The 20989-nt window shown below is 49.0% G+C and overlaps 1 long non-coding RNA gene across 1 annotated transcript; it reads left to right on the plus strand.

Annotated features, from left to right (window-relative positions):
• Positions 1-14788: 14788 nt before the first annotated feature.
• Positions 14789-16134, plus strand: LOC118782669. Its single transcript, XR_005005174.1, has 3 exons — positions 14789-14862; positions 15465-15654; positions 16061-16134. It is a non-coding gene; the product is annotated as an uncharacterized LOC118782669 (long non-coding RNA).
• Positions 16135-20989: the final 4855 nt, after the last annotated feature.

The raw sequence follows: 20989 nt of genomic DNA on the forward strand, positions 1-20989 counted from the left end.
AGCAGCAGTGTGGTGTAGCAGTAAGGAGCAGCGTCTGTAACCTGAAGGATTCTGGTTCATTTCCCAGGTGGGGTAGTACTCTCGTACCCTTGAGCAATGTACTTAACCTGAATTGTCTCAGTAAATAACTATGTGTTACATTTAAAGGCGGGTGATATATCAGCCACTCTGGAACAGGGAGTCTGCTAAGTAAATAATGCAATGTAATACAATACAGGGCAAAATAATGCAAAACAAGCAGATACAATCAGGGTGACCATCTTCTGCTCATCCCGCCTCTTCCTGACATCTCACACCTAATGTCAGTGTAAGAAACTATTGTTTTTACAACAGTATTTTAAAAAGTGAGGGTCCATAAACTATGATAAATATTAAACACCAGCTAAACATTCATCAAACAAACAGTGTGATAGCTGCCAAAGAAGCAAACTAAACACACGAAAGGCAGACGTCATCAGACTCACTCACAGTCTTTCATCAGTTACAGAGTTCGATCTCAGGGTCATTCAAGAGCAACCTGGAAGCAGTGATGTTTTCCTTCACGTTTTATGTTAATGTATTTATTCTACGATTTATTCATTATTTATTTATTACTTTTAAAATGTTTGTGTATTATTTTGATCTTTTTATTTAATTTCATCTTAAAGATCTTTAACCTCTATTTTTGATTTTTAAATGATTTACTCTATGTTGTTTGTTGCTTTTGCTGTTTCTAACTGAGATGCATGATCAGTAGTATTAACTACATTCACAATCATAATTTCAGGAAAAGGCAAAGTGATGTTTTCCTTCCATTGTGCTGTGGCAAACTGTGACCACCTGTCTGCACAGTGTTTCTATAGAACATTTTTGCAGCTGAATTGCCATAAAGCGCTGAACATTGGTTTATAGAGGAAAGACCCAAAAACCAAATGTCTTATGTTTGTATGTTAATCACATGTTGTGTTACAACTAACAAAAAATCTTTCTTATCTTATACTGTGACAGTCTTACACCTGTGTAATGTGACTGATCTGGGAGCTCCTCGTTAGCCATTAGTCATAAAAGCACAGAAGCATCTCTAACGGGATCCCAGTATAACTGCTGCAATGGACCCTTCCTCCTCATGGCTGAATTAACCTGAATCAGATAGATTCAAATAGAGGACGAAATCAAGTATGACTATATTGTATTACATTGTCTCTGACAATTTAAAGAGCACGCACCGGATATACAGTGTGAAACATACACCTATTTAGCAGCCAGGCAGAGCTGTACAGGACTGTATAGAGTAATGTGTCATGTTGACCCATTTGGCTGTAATTGCCCCTGTGTCTGCCTCTTACAGGTGAACGTGTCAGGGATTACGCTGGAGACTGTCCTGGATAAATGGGACTCCCAGGGGACCTTGCTGTGTGGCGGGTGGCTAAACTTCTCCCGCACTGTGTATGTGGTCCGGAGCGAAGGTAGGCGACCCGGGTGGGCGTAGGCTTATATACACACACACACACACACACACACACACACACATATAGATAATCTGGGGTCTTTCCTATGTCATTAAAGCCATGTTTCCCCTCAATAATACCTGGCCAATTGACAGTTTTCCTTTTTCACCAAAAGGTTGTAGAAGGATGCCCTGTTATCATGGGGTTTTTAAAATCTGGATGTAGGCTGGAGAAATATAATTTTTGAATAAATGATGTCAGGCACTTTGATTACTACAACATGTGGTACAACACAAGGCAAATATTCCAGCCAGTGATTACAGCTGAAAGAGTGTTTTACCCACTCTATGGAGAAGTACCGCCTCACAAGGCTGGCCAATATAGTCTGAATATGAGATTGCTTCATCATAGCTCCTGATTTCATAAAGTTCAAGTTTGCAAAATTCAGATTCGCAAAGAGCAGAAGCAGTTTTTTTTGTCTGACATTCATCTATTTTCTGTTTTTGCTGAAGAAGGCACACTTACGAGGTGTGAGTTATACGGGTCTTGTTGTTTTTCCTAACTCATTTTCACAGCTGGGAATTTACTGATGTTTCCCGGTATTCACTGATATTCACTGAAACAATATGGATTGACAGTTATTACAGCTGTGTCCCCCCTGAGACTCAAATCCACACCCTTCTGCTTATGATTTGCAGGGTTTATTATCAGGCTAAGATTTTAATACAATTTACCAACGTATGAATCAAATCGTGATTTGTGACTTTTACATTTCCTGGGAATGGGACGTGCCCACGGCCAGTCAGTCATGCTGAAACCTGATACCGATTTATATCGGCAGTATAATATGATACACCCCCCACCCCCTTATTCAGGTTACTGGAGAATCTTAGGATCGCATTTCACCCACTTTCTTTATGCACTGTAATCTGTCTCAGCTTTGATATGCAAATGAAAGATCCTTGACATGATATTGAAATGTTCTTTGTCATGTTCATAGACTTAAAGGTATTTACAGGTACATGATCTTTCTGTGAAAGTGACAAATAAAACTCAATCTGATGTATCAGAACACCAGAACACAGGAGCATACATACAGGAGAAAATTTGGGTCGATGGTAGGGTTACTGCGTTTACTGCGACTCTCAGGAAAAGTGTTTTTAACTGGCTTTTGAGGAATTCTGTTTGAAAATAAAAACAACAAAAAACTGCAAGCTCATATCTAAGTTGCCCCACAAGTCACCTTACTGTTAGAGGGCATGTGAACATGGTTTATTACTCATGACAGAATGAGTTTTCTTTAACCTCAACCTTTAAGATCCCTCAAATGCAACAGTTTTGCTTATTAGTACAACAAAAAAGAACAGGTTTTATCCTTCAAAAAAAATAAAAATAAAAAAAAGTACATCAATAATGGAAATGATGTTATTGATAGTGTAGTGCCATTAAATCCAAATATTTGATAGAAATAGTAATAGTGGTATTCTCCATTGAGGGACATTGAATCTTGTAATCTACGTCCTCATAATGCTTTTTTTTTTAACGAAAGTACACTGTGTATGCTATGGGATCTGTGCTAAGTGATATTACACCACATGTAATTTGGAATGGAAACACTAGTTATCATTTGGTTATCTTCTGATCATTATTCAGTAAGAATAAACAGAATCAATACTGTAAAAACAACACTGTTTTATAATGTTCAGGGTGATGATATTTTTGGAAAAAAAGAGTTCCAGGCTTCATCCTGTAGGATTGTGTGAAGTATTTCTTCCCATTCATGTATCAGCTGCATTTCGCTATAATTCCTTGCAACGCACTTCTCTCTCACAGAGCTTGACAGACATCCTCCTTAAGCTGGCATTTGGGAAACGGCTTACATGGCCACAGCTACGGCTGTTGTTCTAATGGCCGCCTCTGTGCTTGCTGTCCTGCAGACGGTGGGTTCTTGGGGGTGCTGAGTCCGGATTCGGCAGAAATTCAGAGGCTGTTCCAGGAGGACAGCGGGGCGACCCGTAGCCCAGGTGCACCACCAGACACAGGAGGTTGGTGCAGTGCATCGCCTGGCATCGCACACCGAATGCCACCCTTTTTCCTGTCTCTCTGCTGCACCAACAGACAAAAAACACTCTTCCCATGATGCTGTTAACCTGTCTTTTAGGGATCTCTGGTGACGAGGTGGGGGAGGATGAATCCCATTGGTGGAGGACAGGCAGAGACAGGAACTCCACCCGGGATGGAATCCTAAACCCAACTTTGTGTCTCCACCTGGGGGACATGCTGTTATTCACAGTGACCCCGGAGCACTACCCTCAGTATGACATGTGAGCGCATCTCGCACGGCTTATTCAGCCAGCTGCTTACTGCCTCTGCAGATCAGACGGGGTCTGGACCCCCGCACCTTTGGGGTCGTTCGTAGCGTTTTCCTTAGAGTGTGCTCCAGTTTATGCACGGTCTTGGGCATTCTGCTTGGGCACGTTTGGGGGAATTGTGTCTTGCTTATTTTCTGTCCTTGTGTTTTTCTCTCCTGGGCTCCCATCTGCTGGCTAATGTTTGACTTTGGGGCTGAATGTGATTGGCTGCTCGTAAGGGATCATGCGCTGATGTTTCCTCGCCTCTCCTAGCTGCTCCTCTGGGATTGGACCCCTACTTCAGCATTATAAAACTGCAGACACACTTGGCACTCAGCCCCAGTTTCAGTCCATGAACAAACAAATGTGTACGCATTTCCTTTACTTCCCAAAGCCAGCTCAGTGAGAGGAGCCTCCTGGCCATGTCTAAGCTGACTCTGGGGCTCTTAGGCAGAACTTAACAAAGCATTTGCTCAATTAAATAGCTCTTCGGCAGTATTGTAGCACTGATTTAGATATGATACGCTTGTCAGGGTTTCAGGGCCGGCTTCTTCCCGCAATGACCAGCAGGCGTCCTCATGACAGCCTCTCTCTCCCAGCCGCCTGCTGCTTCCCTGAACATCCACCAGAGGGACTTTACTTCCTGTTTGTGTTTACACTGTGCATGTCTGATCATTGTCTGATTGTTCACACATGTTTGTGATTAGTCTTGAACGTTTGCTGTAATTAAACCCTGCCTGTTGTGGTGTTCCTTGCTCGGTCTTGAGCTTGTCTGTGTTCTGTGCCTTCCTGTGTGAACGTTTGCTTGTTTTAGTAAATATTCTTTGTCGTAATCCTCCCGTGTTCTTTGAGTTATCTCTGCATCTGGGTCCGTCCTGCTCACCGTTACAGCACTTTATGTTATTGAAGTTTTGATTACTGAAGGTCCTAGTCGGTATCGTCAGTATAGCACTGGTTTTTATACCATGTGACACCTGCATGCCCCCCTTCCCCCCCAGAGAGAACCTGTACAACACCAATGCTGGCTTTGACTGGGGGCCTTTCCGCCGCCTGGCTGGCAGTATGACCCAGGCCAGGACTCCCCCAGTGCTGTTCCCTGTGGTCTTCAGTGAGCCGGGAGTCTACGCACTGCGACTGAGCAGCAACCAGCACAAGCACATGGTACACCACAACTCCGCTTTCTCCTCAGAGCAGACGCATGGTACACCACAACTCCGCTTTCTCCTCAGAGCAGACGCATGGTACACCACAACTCCGCTTTCTCCTCAGAGCAGACGCATGGTACACCGCAACTCCGCTTTCTCCTCAGAGCAGACGCATGGTACACCACAACTCCGCTTTCTCCTCAGAGCAGACGCATGGTACACCGCAACTCCGCTTTCTCCTCAGAGCAGACGCATGGTACACCGCAACTCCGCTTTCCCTGCTTCAGAGCTTTCTTCTTCACCAGGGACCTGCTATGGGCAAATAAAGAAAACCCAGGGAACATGTTGAGTGGGACAAACCATTGATATATCAGCCGTGAAACTTGGATTTTGTGTGTATATTGTGTGTATATGATAAAACACAATTTTGTGGGGGGATTTTTAAATTGTCACATTGTTGATATCATGTCCATACACACAGTCAAAGAATGATGTGGAAAACAAAACTCACACAAAACTTGTTAGAGTGCAGGACCTGTAGAGTCTAGCAACCGGATATACAGACATACAGTAGCTTATAAATGGCTGCAAATATAATGTGTTTCACGGTGAAAGTGTCAAAATAACGTTTGGTTTGTGGAAGTGCACACAACAGGAGTTTAAAACCCTCTTTCTTTTGGTGTTCAGTTGATGTGTATATTGTATGCCAGGGACAAATGACCAGGCTTTTATGCAACACTGGGGCTGTGGTGGTTTCCCATAGCCTCCCTACGGACAGCGTGTTGCTCAGACACGGTGATACAGAGTAGCATGTCTCCCTCTCCAGTATGTGAAGGTGATGCCAGCAGGAGGACAGTGTTATGAAGCCGGGACGTTCTTCCCGTCCGTCCCTCATCATGTGACCCGCCTGGGTATCGCTAGGAGACGCCACCTCCTGCTGCAGCCTGATTGGCTGGTGATAGGGGGGCTCCTGGTGGGGGCTGTGGCCATCCTGAGCCTGTGTGTCACCTTTCTGGTGAGGAGAGAGACACGCATGTGCACACATGTGCACATGCACACATACAGACTCACTCACTCACATACTCATACACACAGCCCACACACTCAAAGACTTTGACCCGCAATGTGTGTGTTGGTTGATTTGTTGGTGTCTGTAGCAGTGTTTTTCTGGATGGACGGGTTTCTTCATGCAGATCCTGTTTCGGGAGTATGGCTGGCCAGAGAAGCTGCCGGTCATAGCCAGGTACCGAGCCCTGCAGCTCACCTACTGCCTGGAGGACTACTCCTCCAAGGGGTCCAGGGTGCTGGCAGTCAAGAAGCTCCACCGAGGCCTACAGGCTGCACCCACAGAGGGGACGGCCCAGCCAGGTGCCCTGTGCTACCCCCACACACAGATTACCTGCAGATTTCCATACACATACTGGGCTGTTGTGATTGATTCACATAAAACGCACTTTCACTGCTGTGAAGCCCCATTGATTGGCTCACATAAAGCACACTTTCAATACTTTAAAGCTCCATTGTGATTGGTTCACATAAAGCGCTCTTTGACTACTGTAAAGCCCCATTGTGATTGGCTCACACAAAGCGCACTTTCAGCACGTTAAAGCTGGTTGACTGCTCTCCTCGGCAGCTGTGGGCCTGATGCCGGATGAGTTCTGGGACTACGAGCAGCAGGTGGACCTGGAGGCTTTCGACAGCAGCATGTTCTACCACATCCTGCTGAAGCACAGCATGTCCGTCACCGCCCAGCTGGGGCAGCTCAAAGGAGAGGTGTGTCAGCCGCACACAACCTGTCCCCTTCCAAGGGCTACTGACACCCCCAAAACACTGAAACATCCCCTCCATAGTGACCTTAAACACTGAAACATCCCCTCCACAGAGATCATAAACACTGAAACATCCCCTCCACAGCTATCATAAACACTGAAACACCCCCTCCATAGTGACCTTAAACACTGAAACATCCCCTCCATAGTGACCTTAGACACTGATACACCCCCTCCATAGTGACCTTAAACACTGAAACATCCCCTCCATAGTGACCTTAAACACTGAAACACCCCCTCCATAGTGACCTTAAACACTGAAACATCCCCTCCACAGCGATCATAAACACTGAAACACCCCTTCAGTGTATGTATTTGCTTGCATGTGTATGTGCGTCTGTGGTGTGTGTATGTGTGTGCGTGTGTGTGTGTGTCTGTGTAAATGTGTGTGTGTTTATGTGTATGTGTGTGTGTGTCTGTGTAAATGTGTGTGTGTTTATGTGTATGTGTGTGTGTGTGTCTGTGTAAATGTGTGTGTTTATGTGTGTGTGTGTGTGTGTCTGTGTAAATGTGTATGTGTGTGTGTGTGTGTGTCTGTGTAAATGTGTGTGTGTTTATGTGTATGTGTGTGTGTGTGTCTGTGTAAATGTGTGTGTGTTTATGTTTATGTGTGTGTGTGTGTGTGTGTGTGTGTGTAAATGTGTGTGTGTTTATGTGTATGTGTGTGTGTGTGTGTGTGTGTAAATGTGTGTGTGTTTATGTGTATGTGTGTGTGTGTGTGTGTGTGTGTGTGTGTAAATGTGTGTGTGTTTATGTGTATGTGTGTGTGTGTGTCTGTGTAAATGTGTGTATGTTTATGTTTATGTGTGTGTGTGTGTGTGTGTGTAAATGTGTGTGTGTTTATGTGTATGTGTGTGTGTGTGTGTGTGTGTGTGTAAATGTGTGCGTGTTTATGTGTATGTGTGTGTGTGTGTGTGTGTAAATGTGTGTGTGTTTATGTGTATGTGTGTGTGTGTGTGTGTGTGTGTGTGTGTGTCTGTGTAAATGTGTGCGTGTTTATGAGTATGTGTGTGTGTGTGTGTGTAAATGTGTGTGTGTTTATGTGTATGTGTGTGTGTGTGTGTGTGTGTAAATGTGTGCGTGTTTATGAGTATGTCTGTACCTGCAGGTGAAGGAGCTGTATCAGGGGGTGCTGGGTAAAGCTGGGGGCCTCCCACTGGCCCCGCTGGCCCCCCTGGCTGTGGGCAGCGGGCTGAGGGCGGGGTTTGAGGAGCTGCGCAGGGAGGTGGAGAGGGAGCGGGCTCGGCGCAGGGATCTGGCTGCGCAGACGGGGCGGCTGCTGGACAGCCAGCTGCAGACTCTGCGCGCAGAGCTGCGGGCTCAGCGGAAGGTGCACAGGGATTTCGGGGCACGCCTGAGGGAGGCCATGCGGCTGCTGGACGGGGTGACGGGGGGATCCCCGGCTCTGGAAGGCCAGCTGTGGGACCAGCATCACCAGCAGTGAGTCTGTCTCCATGTCTGTCTGTCTGTCTGCCACTGTGTGCTGCGGCCTTTTACAGACAGAGAGAGCTGCGTGCTTCAGTACTACAGTGTGTTGTCTGGTAAAGGCATTGTAAATGCAGTGTGTTATGTGCTGTGTGTTACAGTGTGTTACGGTGTGCAGTGTGTTACAGTGTGCTGTGTGTTGCAGTGTGTTGTTGGGAAAGGCAGTGTGTTACAGTGTGCAGTGTGTTACAGTGTGTTATGTGTTACAGTGTGCAGTGTGTTACAGTGTGCAGTGTGTTACAGTGTGTTATGTGCTGTGTGTTGCAGTGTGCTCCAGCGGGTGTCGGTCCTGGCAGCGCAGATGGCGGAGCTGGTCTCTGGGGAGTGTCAGCGGCAGGGTGCGTGGGGGGTGCTGGGAGATGGGACAGGCGCCCGATTACTGTGTCCCGAGAGAGGGGGCGTCCTGACCCGGGAGGAGATCATCGGTGAGCCCCCATTTCTGACCTGCACTGTTTTACTTAACATTTAAGTGTTAATAGTCTAAAATATGAAATAGCATAGCTAAAGCAGTAAGTAAAGTAAAAAGTAAGTGAAAGCTGTGAATGTCAGGTTACTGTTTTCCTTGGGTGCTGTGAATCCTGAAAGCATCATTAAAGGAGTTGGCGCCATCTGGTGGACACCTTATATTGTGCTGGTCACAACTAGGTGTCTGTTGCACTCTACAGCAGCGTTTCCCAAATCTCTCCTGGAGGACCTCTTGTCCTGCAGGATTTAAATGATCAGTTTGTTATTAAGCAGATTCAGGAGTTCAAAATGAGTTGATTATTTGAATCTGCTATGCTGGATCAGGGAGAGATGTAAAACATGCAGGACAAGGGGTCCTCCAGGAGAGGTTTGGGAAACGCTGATCTGCAGTACGTGAGCATCACAGCTGTGCTGTGAGGGAGCTGTTTGGCTGTGAGGTTCAGAAGGGTCAGTCTGACGCCCCTTTACCTGTGCGAGCAGCATCTGATGGGACCGTTGGGGCGTGCCACGCTGTGCACGTGGACCCCTGCACGGGCCTTGTCCTGCCCAACCCGGGCACCCACATGCGCATGGCGAGCGGGCACAGCATGCAGGTACCCCCGGACTTCTTCCTGCACCCCCAGACGGGCCGGCTGCTGCCTATGGCGGGGAACCTGGCCTACGACCCGTCCAGCTCCACGCTGGTCTGCACCACGGACTCCGCGGGGGGTGAGTCACGGAACACAGAGCACAGCCGCCTCTGTGATATCACAAAGCCCCGGCCGAACCGGGAACCATGCCAGTTTCATAGTGTTCCTGTGGGTTTGTATACAATTACATACAATTGGGGTGGCAGTGTAGCAACGGGTGGCAGAGTTTACAGTAATTTACAGAGCTTACAGTAAGTCAGCACATTACAGTAGAGTTTACAGTAATTCAGCACTTCTCACGTGTATTTCATGGTGATGAATTATGACACAGATAAGTTGATGATGCTATACAAGTGATGAGCATGTGATAAGTTAATGACTGCCCAATCAGCTGATGAGCCGTGTTCTGTGTTTCCGCCCCCAGGGGATTGTGGGAAGTGGGAGAGTCCGCTGCTGGCCTTTGTGCCGCTCCCGCTGTGCCGCGACTCGGGCCTCCCGGTGTGCTGTCGGCTGAGGGGGCTGCGGCCGGGGCAGAGGATGGCCCTGGGGGGCCCCATGACTGACCCTGAAACGGGCCTGCTGGTGCCCATACTGGGGGCCACCATCCACCCCCAGACCGGGCTGGTGTACCCGCTGGGGGGGGTCCACACCTGCCCCCTCACCCGCCTGCCCCAGCCCATCCAGATCGGCTCGCCCATGCTGGACCCCTGCAGCGGCAGCCTGGCGCTCACCACGGGGGTCAGCCTGGATCACGTGACAGGTGGGCGGTGCTAACGCGGCAGAGAGCAGACTCAGCAGTTACACGCCGCTGCTGGCTGGCAGTTACAGCACAGACTCACCTGTGTGTCGGGGTTTCAGAGACTTCCACTCGCATTAACCAGCAGCTGTCCTCGGACCTGCCTTTCTGTGGCCTGCTGCTTCCCCAGTCTCCCTCCAGAGGGCGCTTCTTCCTGTCTGTGCCTTGCCTAGTTCAGTTAACCGCCTTCAGCTGTGTGCAATTAGTCTAATCATGTGTTTTGTGTGCTTTACAAGCGCTGCCCGTTCCTTTGTTCAGTGCTCAGTACTGAGCTGCCCTGCCTTGTGTGCTTCCCTGTGCCCCAAGTTTGCTTGTTTTGAGTCACTAGTAACGATTCTTTATCTTTTAAAAGCTGTGTTTTTGTGCATCATCTCTGCATCCGGATTCCTCCTGCTCCTGACTGTGTGTGTGACAGGCCTCTGTAGCTGCCAGTTATTCAGTCAGCAGCACAGGCTGTGCCCCAACAGTGCAGACAGTTGTGTCATTGGGGTGTGTCACTTTGCCGTGTCACTAGGAAGCATCATTAAGGTGTGTTCCTAGGGTGTGTCTTCAGGGCATGCTGCTAGGGCACTAGCTCTTTCTGTGCCTGTGTGTGTGTGTGTGTGTGTGTGTGTGTGTGTGTGTGTGTGTGTGTGTGTGTGTGTGTGTGTGCCTGCGTGTGTGTGTGTGTGTGTGTGTGTGTGTGTGTGTGTGTGTGTGTGCCTGCGTGTGTGTGTGTGCCTGTGTGTGTGTGTGTGTGTGCCTGTGTGTGTGTGTGTGTGTGTGCCTGCGTGTGTGTGTGTGTGTGTGTGTGTGTGTGTGTGTGTGTGGGGGGGGCTCAGTGCTAGGAAACTGGTGAGGACACAGGTGCAGTTGGGGCCTCTGGATTCGGGCCTAACGGTGGGGCTCTTCCCCTGTCCCAGGTGAGGTGGTCCCAGTGGGGGGGGTCGTCCTGGGGGAGTCCTTCCTGGAGCCGCTGAGTGGGCGTCCCGCGCGGGTCGGGGGGGTCAGCCTGCGGGGGGGCAAGCCGGTGCCGCACAGCGGAGGGTTCCAGGCCTTGCTGAACGCTCAGACACTGGGGGTGCGGACACGGCTGCTGCAGCTGCTGAGAGGGGAGGGGGGGAGCCCCCCCCGCGCCCCCGAACCCGGGCCCGTCAGGGAGGCGGCGGCCGCGCTGGAGCAGGCCTGGAGGAGCAGCCAGTACTGCCTGATGCAGATCATCACCCGGCTGGAGACCCTGCAGGAGTGGACCCTGGGTGCCGTCCGTGATGGGGGCGCCCAAGGTGGTTTTGATTTTTTCAGTTTTTGCTCTGAATTTTAGAGTGATAGATTTTATTGATTAGGTTCTGAATTTTACAGTGATAGACTGTAGTTTATGCTCTTGATTTTACAGATTTTATTGTTTATGATCTGAATTTTGCAGAATGATAAATTCTATGGTTTGTGCTCAGTGTATAATGAAGGTAATCATATATTTACATTTATTCATTTAGCAGACGCTTTTATCCAAAGCGACTTACATAGGTTACAGTTCTTTACAATGTTATCCATTTATACAGCTGGATATTTACTGAGGCAATTGTGGGTTAAGTACCTTGCCCAAGGGTACAGCAACAGTGTCCCAGCGGGGATTGAACCTGCAACCTTTCGGTTACGTGTTCTGCTCCTTAACCACTATGCTACACTTAACATGTTAAGTATGTTAAGCCAAGAATCCATGTAGCTGCCTACTGACAGCATTCACCACTTGGTTAGTGTTTTAGGATGATCCAGTTGATATTTCGTGTGTCACTGTGTCCTGACAGAGCTCTCCTCTGGTGGTTTGTGTTTTAGGGGTGATCCAGTTCCCTGGTTCCGAGCTCTCCCTGCCCGCCCTGGCCGGGATGGAGTATCCCGACCCGGGGGGCTCAGGCCTGCGGGTCCCTGTGCTGGGGGCAGAGGTGGACGGAGTGACAGGGTGTCTTGTACCCCTGGCAGGAACTATGGAGGATGCTGATGGCAAGGGTGGGGCAGGAAGCAGGCCTGTTAACATGTGCTTTATGTTACATTAGGGTGTAGTATGTTACACTGTCTTAAACTCTAGCTTTGCATTGTGCTGTTACAATATGTAACATTAGATGTGGTTACATCACACTGTATTACATGGTTGTGTTACTCTACATTGTAACACTTTGATTTATGTTGCATTACACTGTGTTCCATCACGCTGTGCCTCGTTTTGTGTTTTGTTAAGTTTTGTTACATTGTGTGTTAAATTCTGTTACATTACATTGTTAGCTTGCTTTCCCTCACATTTACATTAAACTGAAATACAGTATGTTAAAGAAAGTTTTATTTCAGCTGTTACAGGGTGTGGAGCTACGTTATATAGTCATGTTATTGCTCCACAGGGCTGGTTCCGATCCGCATTGGGGTGTGCACTGCTGACCCTGTGACGGGGGTCTTAGGCACAGTCGTGGGGGCTCGACTGGACTTACTGAAAAATGCTGTGGTTCCCATTACTGCGTCTTACAGTCTGTCTGTGATGGAGAGCGCAAACAGAAGCCAGGTATAAACCAGGGAACACCTGATATACAAGAGTATATCAACTCTGTGTGCATGTATGACTCTGTGTGTGTGTATGTGACTGTGTGTGTGTGTGACTGTGTGTATTGGTGTGTGTGTGTGTGTGTGACTGTGTGTATTGGTGTGTGTGTGACTGTGTGTGTGTGTGACTGTGTGTGTGTGTGTGTGTGTGTGTGTGTGTGAGACTCTGTGTGTGTGTGTGTGTGTGTATGTATATGTGTGTGACTCTGTGTGTGACTCTGTGTGTGTGTGGGCTCCAGGTGGATGTTCTGCAGAGGGAGTGGTGTGTGAGGAGTGGGTACTGGAGGCAGCTGAAGCAGAAGGAGGAGGCCCTGCTGGGAGATTTGGACAGAGCTGTGCAGCAGTGTCTGCATGCAGCTGCCCAGAACAGCACTGAGCAGGTGGGTCACTCCATCCAGCAGAACAGGTACCCGGACAGGTCCAGCATCACTCACTGTGCTCTGGGGCTCTGCTCTGATCCACCTTGTACACTGATAAACAAAGTCTGCTGCTCTAATTTGAAATTTCCAACTGGCCTCTCTGCCAATATTTTCCACTTCTGAAGTTTGATGTTGAGAAGAGCATAACCATGACAAGATGATTAGTGTTCACTCAGAGTTTCAGCTCCTCATGACAGCTGTTACTGTGAGATGTTTTAATCCATACAGACCTTCAGAGGCGCATTAGATTCTCAAGTGTCAAAATTCTGATGCCAGGTGTACTGCCCGGTTGTTGTGTGAGGTTGCAGGGTGTGTGGCCGGTCGATGTGTGAGGTTTCCGGGTGTGTGAGGTTGCTGGGAGTATGAGGTTTCCGGGTGTGTGAGGTTGCTGGGAGTATGAGGTTTCCGGGTGTGTGAGGGTGCTGGGAGTATGAGGTTTCCGGGTGTGTGAGGCTTCCGGGTGTGTGAGGTTGCAGGGTGTGTGGCCGGTCGATGTGTGAGGTTTCCGGGTGTGTGAGGGTGCTGGGAGTATGAGGTTTCCGGGTGTGTGAGGCTTCCGGGTGTGTGAGGTTGCGGGGTGTGTGGCCGGTCGATGTGTGAGGTTTCCGGGTGTGTGAGGCTTCCGGGTGTGTGAGGTTTCCGGGTGTGTTCATGCCCCTGCAGGCCCGGTGGGGCGACAGGGAGAGGCAGCTGAAGGAGGCGGTGGCAGAGCTGCAAGAGGAGGCGCAGGTGGAGGTGCAGAGGAGAGCTGCTGAGAACTCCCATCTCTCCCTGCTGCTGCCGCCCAGCGTCCTGCTCCTCCTGACCAGAGGTGAGGCGTCTGACCCGCGGAGCCGGAGGGAAACGCTCCTCACGCAGTAACTCAGGAGAAAAGCATGCTTGATTATTTTCACACTCTTTCCCATCACACGAGAAATCTAAATGTGGCTTCTATATGCTTGTGTTTATCTGTGGCTGTGTATGTGTATGTTTGTGTATATGTGTGTATCTGTACGTATGTGTGTGTATGTCTGTGTATCTGTGTACATACACATGTGTATATGTATATGTATCTGTGTACGTGTGTGTGTATATGTACATGTGTGTGTGTACGTATGTGTGTGTGCGTTGTGTGTGTGTGTATATGTACATATGTATGCATGTATGTGTGTGTGTGTGTGTGTATGACTGTGTATGACTATGTGTGTGTATGACTGCGTGTACGTGCATGCGTGTGCGTGTATGCGTGTGCGTGTATGTGTGTGTGCGTGTGTGTGTCAGATGATGACCTGGAATGGGAGCAGCAGAGTTGGTGGCAGGCAGAGCTGGGGGCGGGGCTGGACAGAGTGAGTGTCGGCATGGCCAGGCTGCAGCAGGAGCAGGACAGACGGACAGCACAGGTGAGTGAGCAACTCGTTACGCTATGCAGCTATGCAACGCTACTCTGCTCACGCTGTGCACTGCCAGGGCTCCATACCTGAGCCAGATGTCCTCACATTCTGACCCTTCACTCCTGGTTTACCCACTGTCTCCTTCAAGCACTGAAGTCTATCAGTCTGTCTGTGCCAGTATTTTTGTCTGTGTGTGTGTGAGAGGGAAGGCGTGTGAGTGTGTGTGTGTGTGACAGCATCCGCTGTGTCCTGCAGAGAGAGAGGGTGCGGCTGAGGGAGCTTTGGGATCAGCTGAACTCCAGACAGGCTGAGCTGGAGGCTGCGCTAACCGTGCAGCACTGTGTCCGTCTGGGCTGCCAGCTGCGAGCACACACCGCACAGGTGAGCCCTGACACAGGTAACACACCGCACAGGTGAGCCCTGACACAGGTACCTAGCACACAGAACATCTCACAGTGCTGATGCCAGGTACACACAACACAGGTTAGACACATTAACACATAGCATTACATTACATTGCTGTCATTTAGCGAACACTCATAACCAGAGTGAATGACATAAGTTATAATTTTAATTTTTTACACGTTACCCATTTATACAGCTTGATATTAACTGAGGCAAGTCTGAGTTCAACACTTTGCCCAAGGGTACAACAGCAGTGCACCAGAGGGGAATCGAACCGGCAACCTTTTGATTACGAGTCCTGCATGTTACCACTGTGCTACACTGCTGCCCCATAGCACAGCACAGCACAGGTAATCTCTTGCATAGGTAGCACAGGTAGCTCACAGAACAGGTAACGCACAACAAATGCACAACACAGGAGCCACTTGTCACAGGTAAGATACAGTGCAGATAGGCCCAAGATCAAATAACACCAAGCATGGGTGACGTTAAGCCTTTGCCACACAGTGCTGTGCAGTTCTGGCGTGGGGGGGGAGTCCTGCCTCTGCATTTGAATATTCCCCATGTTCTTCCTGCAGGCTGTTTTGTCAGGGTCTTTCTGGTATAGAGATTTTGGGGTGACCCAGGTCAGAGGCTGGAGGAACCCTCCGAAAGCCCTGGCTGCATCCCACCACAGAGCCATCCCTCTACTGCAACGCCTCATTCTCCTGCTGGAGGAGAGCAAACACCCAAGCCTGCCTGCCAGCGCCCCCTGCTGGCCAAGCTTAGGTATTGCTGCTTGACAAGGGTATTCATTCCATTAAGATGAACCTAAATACCATGTATGTTATTTAGAAACTAAATGTTATAATTTGTCAATATTATAAAAAATATGAAGGGCCCACTGCATACATTTTACAAACAGAATGTGCATTTATATCTTAATGTTAGTAAGTGTTTTTGCTGGTGTTTTGGCAGTCAGTTATGTCATATGAGATCTGATTTAATCATCTTAACTTGTCTTCACTTACTGGCACATTCTAATGAGATCACCAGGCCAATTATGCTAGTTACACGAATGCAAGACTGCAAAACAGGAATGTCAAAACTCACAACGCGGTACGCATTTATCTCTCACATCACACTTACGCATACTCTGTGGACTGCATGGTAACAAGTCTAGCCTGTCTGTCAGGTGTGTCAGCAAAACCAGCCTTTGGCCTGGAGACGGACTCGCAAGCTTGGACCACATCGGCCTCAGCAGTTAAAGGTATTTACTGGTGTTATGTGTTAACGCTGTGGCCAGCAGTTCTTTCCAAATCAACGAGAATAAACTCTCATCTTTAACGCTGTGAAACCTCTTAGTGGTGAGCTTCAGCTTTGGACTCTCACTCATTGCTCTCCAGTGACTTCGGCCCAGTCCACGAAAGACCCGGTTCCGGCCCGATCCCAGGACCCAGAAGGGTCCCCATGGCCCTCTGCCCCGGAACCCAGCCCCCCACACACCCAGAGGAAAACGCTGCTCTCTCACATCCTCAGGAAAGGTGAGGCTGTCCCAGGCCAGCGTCAGTAACGTTACTGCCCTGTGTTCCTGTGTCGGCCTCTGACCGTCTCGACCCTCCTCTCCGCCCGCAGAAACCCGACCCCAGAGAGACACCAAGCAGTGCATCTGTGTTCCTGTTTTATCCGGTCAGCACATGCAGTCGCTTCAGGGATACACTGAAAATCATAAAATCAGTTTCGGCTACAAATGCCTGGCCGGTGGAGAGAGTGCACTCATAGTAATGGAATGGCATTAAACATGGCGGCTTGGTGTGGGTGTGTGAGCGGACTGTGGTTCCCTGAGCAGTGAGTACTTTATGCTGAGTGTTTAATAATTAATCATCATATATTGAATGAGACCTATGGGTCCCAAAGCATTTCTACTGAAAGTGCTATATCAATGTCAGAATGCCTCTGCATTTTGTACAAACATAAATCCACACGCACCTCTAGCTGATCATGTGCAAACATCTGTGTGTTGTTCTGACTGTCTGAGTGTAGGCCTGTCCTGTGCTGTGTTCCCCTGTGTTTCCCCGTGTTTCCCTGTGATCTGTAATGCGCTTTGTTGCCCTGTGCTGCTCTTGCTGCATTCTAATGCCCTGTGATAGTCTTAGGCTCTCTAATGCCCTATAAAATTCTGCGTTGCTCCGTGATGCTCTGTGGTGCTGTGATGCTCCGTGATGCTCCGTGATGCTCTGTGATGCTCCGTGGTACTCTCTTGTTAGAGGAGGAGTGGGACAGGCTGCTGGAGCTCTCCCCGCTGTTCCAGCTCCTCAGGCGTGTGGAGCATCAGCTGAGGGGCGGAGCCCGAGAGGCGGGGCTTCTGCAGAGCGACGCCCGTGGTGCGTCTCACACACACAGGCTGCTGCCTGCACACACTCACTCCAGCCATCCCATTGGCTCATCCCTTTAGCCAACCCACACTCCAGAAAGATAGAACTCTGCACAGCATCAGAGGGGATCTGCCTGTTGCCTTAAAACATTCAATGAGCATTTACTGTATTTAAAACCCGTCCCTGAGCTGAGCTCAGAAACCTCAGATATCAGAATCAGGATCAGTCTTTATTGGCCAAGTATGGTTTTACACATACAAGGAATTTGACTCTGGTTCCGATGTCTCTCGTAGTGCGTTCACACAATGGTTTACAAGGTGACAACAGCAAATACCATCCAACAGCAGCGGAACAGCAAACAACAAGAGTAGTGCAGGACACGTGTGTGGAATGGCATGAGGATGGGATGAATGAGGCATATAAAAAATATGAACAGATACTGTACAATAAGTTAAGTGTACAGGCTGTGGGTCTGTACAACAATTTGTTTGTTTTTTGTTGTTAGACAGCTATTGCACAGTGAGCGTGAGCATGATGTGGTTATTCTATCATATTACGCTGGTGTGGGCAGCCTTGTAACTTTAGGTTATTCTGGCAGGTTATATGCATTTATTTTTTAAAGTGTAAATGGGAATGTGCTGCATGGTTCTGATAAGTGGTTATAGAATAGTATTGGGTGCAGCTAACATGACTCACTGATTTGAACCAATTGAGTGCTTTGCTTCTCAGAGCAAAGTGTGGATTTACTGAATGGAGCCAGTTACTGGCAGCACATCAGTAGCCCCCCCCCCCCCCCCCCCACACACTCACTTCCCCCACAGCTACAGCGAACATGAATACTTTTCTATTTTTGTTTTGATTTCCTGAAAAATTAAAATCAAACTTTGACCCTGTCCCTTTGTGTTTCTATTATTCGTTGATATTGTTTGAATTAAGTGAAGGGTTTTTTCAAAGAGGGACACGTGTGTACGAGTGTGCAGTACACAGATGCATTGAGTGCCTCTGTGCGGCAGGAAGGGGGCGCCCTTTCATTGACCTGGTGGATGCTCAGTGGCAGTGTGAGGGGGAGCTTGTACCGCTGGACTCGGGAACATTGTGTCCCAGAGAACTCCTGGTTTTCCAGCACGGACTGTTCCTTCTTCGAATGCTGCACTCCCAAGCGCAGGTCAGTCCCTCTCGAGGGGTGTGGTCTCCTGCCTGGGATTTATGCTGTCAAGAAGGGGGGGGGGGGGAGTGAGTGCACTGTTTGGAGACTGGCTTCAGGCCAGTGCTGTGAGTGCCGTGCTTCTTGGCTCCCAGAGCAGGTAGCCCTGAGCCCCACTTTGTTGTGTGCCCCTCAGACTCCTGCAGTGTCCCTCCAGATCGCCACCAGCCTTCCCTCAAATAACTACCAGCACAATGCCTTCCAAAAGTCCTTCTTCTACCAGGTGCTGCTCCACAGTTCTTATTTGTATGTGAGTTCGTCTGTTGGGTGTGTGTGTGTTTGTGTGTATGTGGGTTTGTGTGTGTGTGTGTGTGTGTGTGTGTGTGTGTGTGTGTGTGCATATGTGGTGTGTGTGTGTGTGTGTGTGTGTGTGTGTGTGCGTGCATTTGTGCGTGTGTGTGTGTGTGCATGTGTGTGTGCATGCATGCGTGTGTGGTGTGTTGGTGGTGTGGTATGTGGTTGTGTGTGTGTGTGTGTGGGTGTGTGTGTGTGTGTGTGTGTGTGTGCGAGTGCTGACGCTCTCTGTGTGCTTGCAGGAGGCGGAGCAGACTCTCTTTGTGCGTCGAGAGCGTCTGCAGTCAGTGGGGGGTTTCTCTCTGCTGCTCCTCCACTGTGTGTCTCACATCAGCACAGGAGACATGGCCACTGACACCAGCCCTGCCTTCCTACGCACCTTCTACCGGGTACTGCTGCGCATGGCCACCGGTCGGCAACACGCACACACCGCGTCCGCCACAGACGATAACATGTGCCTCTGTTCTGTCAGGTGCTCCAGGTGTGTCTCAGTGAGCTGTTCCTCACCAGATTGGGGATCCCCCCTCCTGCCGTAGGGGAGACCCCAAAAGACGTTCTGCCTGGTGGCATCTCCTGGGACCTTCTCCCCCAGGCGGCTTTGAGTCTTTTACTGGACAGGGTGCAGAGACCCCCCTGTGGGACACTGTCTCAGAACGTGAGTTCCATTTTAAAGTATCCTCTTAAATCACTCCCACAATATTTAATTATTATACAGAAATTCCATTAAGGGGGTCAAATACTGCCCCCAGTCTGGTGTCTCCTCTGAGATCCATTTACCTACAACATACAGCATATCTGTGTGAGTGCTATTACGTTCAAACAGGCAGGGCTGAAATTGATTTTCCAAGAGTGATTAGATTAGACTGAAACATCATGGTACATAGGAGTGACTCATTCATGTACGCTGTGCTGTCTGGCCGCTGACGTCAGTGTTGGTGCTGCAGCTCTCTGAAGGACAGCCGCAGAAATACAGGGCGGTGCCCGTACTGCACAGCATCGCCAGCCTGATCAGACAGCGGAGCTCTGGGGCTGGAAGGGTGTGTCTCAGCCCTCTCTCCCACTCCCCCGAACGGTGAGCGCCCCCCCCCCCCCCCCCAACCCGGCCAATACCATCACACCCAACACCTCTGTCAGAACTTCCCAAAACCATCATAAGCGTTCATAAGCACTCATGCCAACCCACATACAACAGATGATCATAGAGTGTGCTATGTTATAATTGTCAGTGACACGTCTTTGTCAGGCCTCAAGGTGTGGTGTAATGTCACTGGAAGGTGACACGTGCACCTTCTGGCAGGTTGTCCCAGCTAGCTGAACACTGACGTAGGGCTTGTGCAGCTGTCAGCGTGCTACAGCACACCTCAGAAAGAGTGTCACCAGGACAGCACAGGGGTTAATTTGGAGATTGCTTACACATGTGTAAAATGCATTTACCAGCCAGTGTTTCTGTGGAGCAAAGACACGGGCTCCTGAGCTATGTGTTAATGACAACACCGTCCCTCTGTACGGCCTCCGTGCCTGTTTCAGCTCCAGCAAAAAGGGCAGTTTCACACACAGAACAGATAAGAGCCTCAGAATTATGGTGATCGTTTTGGAGCACTTGGCATGTGAAGAGTTTTGTGCTCAGGGAAGCTGACTATCTAAACAGCAGAATCTTAGGAAAGATCTCACTGTTAATCCACATTGTGAAGAGCGATATTGAGAAAATCTTAGTCACACCATTCCAGTCAGCAGTTATATGGATATTATTGCTATATTCTTATGGTCTCATATGGATAGATGAAGCCCAGATGATGATAGATTGTTTGTTTTTTCCGCTGTGCTTAAACAATAAGACACTGACCACAGAAAAGCAGGCTAAGTTATCAGCAGTGAGGATGGGAGGGGGAGAGGCAGGAAGTGGGGGGTTGGGGGGAGGAGGGGTCAAGGGTGCAGGGATGGGAGGGGGTGCTGTGTTGCTGCCTGAATTGTTGAGGCTTTTTCTTCACAGAGGAGAGAGAGGTGCAGAAAGCAAAGAACAGCCATTAGTGCTGGCTTTGTTAGATGTGCAGGGCATGTGGTTTTGGTTTCGGTCTGTGCTCCCTGTAAAACTAAACACTAAAATGATCACCTCTGAAAACAAAATCCTCAAAGCTCAAAATACGAAAATTGGGTTCACAGAAGCACAAAAGTAATCTTGCTGGCACCTACAGTCTGAAAGATTGTGCCTGTTTTATTACAAATCAAAAGACTGATCAATAACTCCTCATCT

The sequence above is a fragment of the Megalops cyprinoides genome, chromosome 9 (genome assembly GCF_013368585.1).
Source record: "Megalops cyprinoides isolate fMegCyp1 chromosome 9, fMegCyp1.pri, whole genome shotgun sequence".
Taxonomy (NCBI): domain Eukaryota; kingdom Metazoa; phylum Chordata; class Actinopteri; order Elopiformes; family Megalopidae; genus Megalops; species Megalops cyprinoides.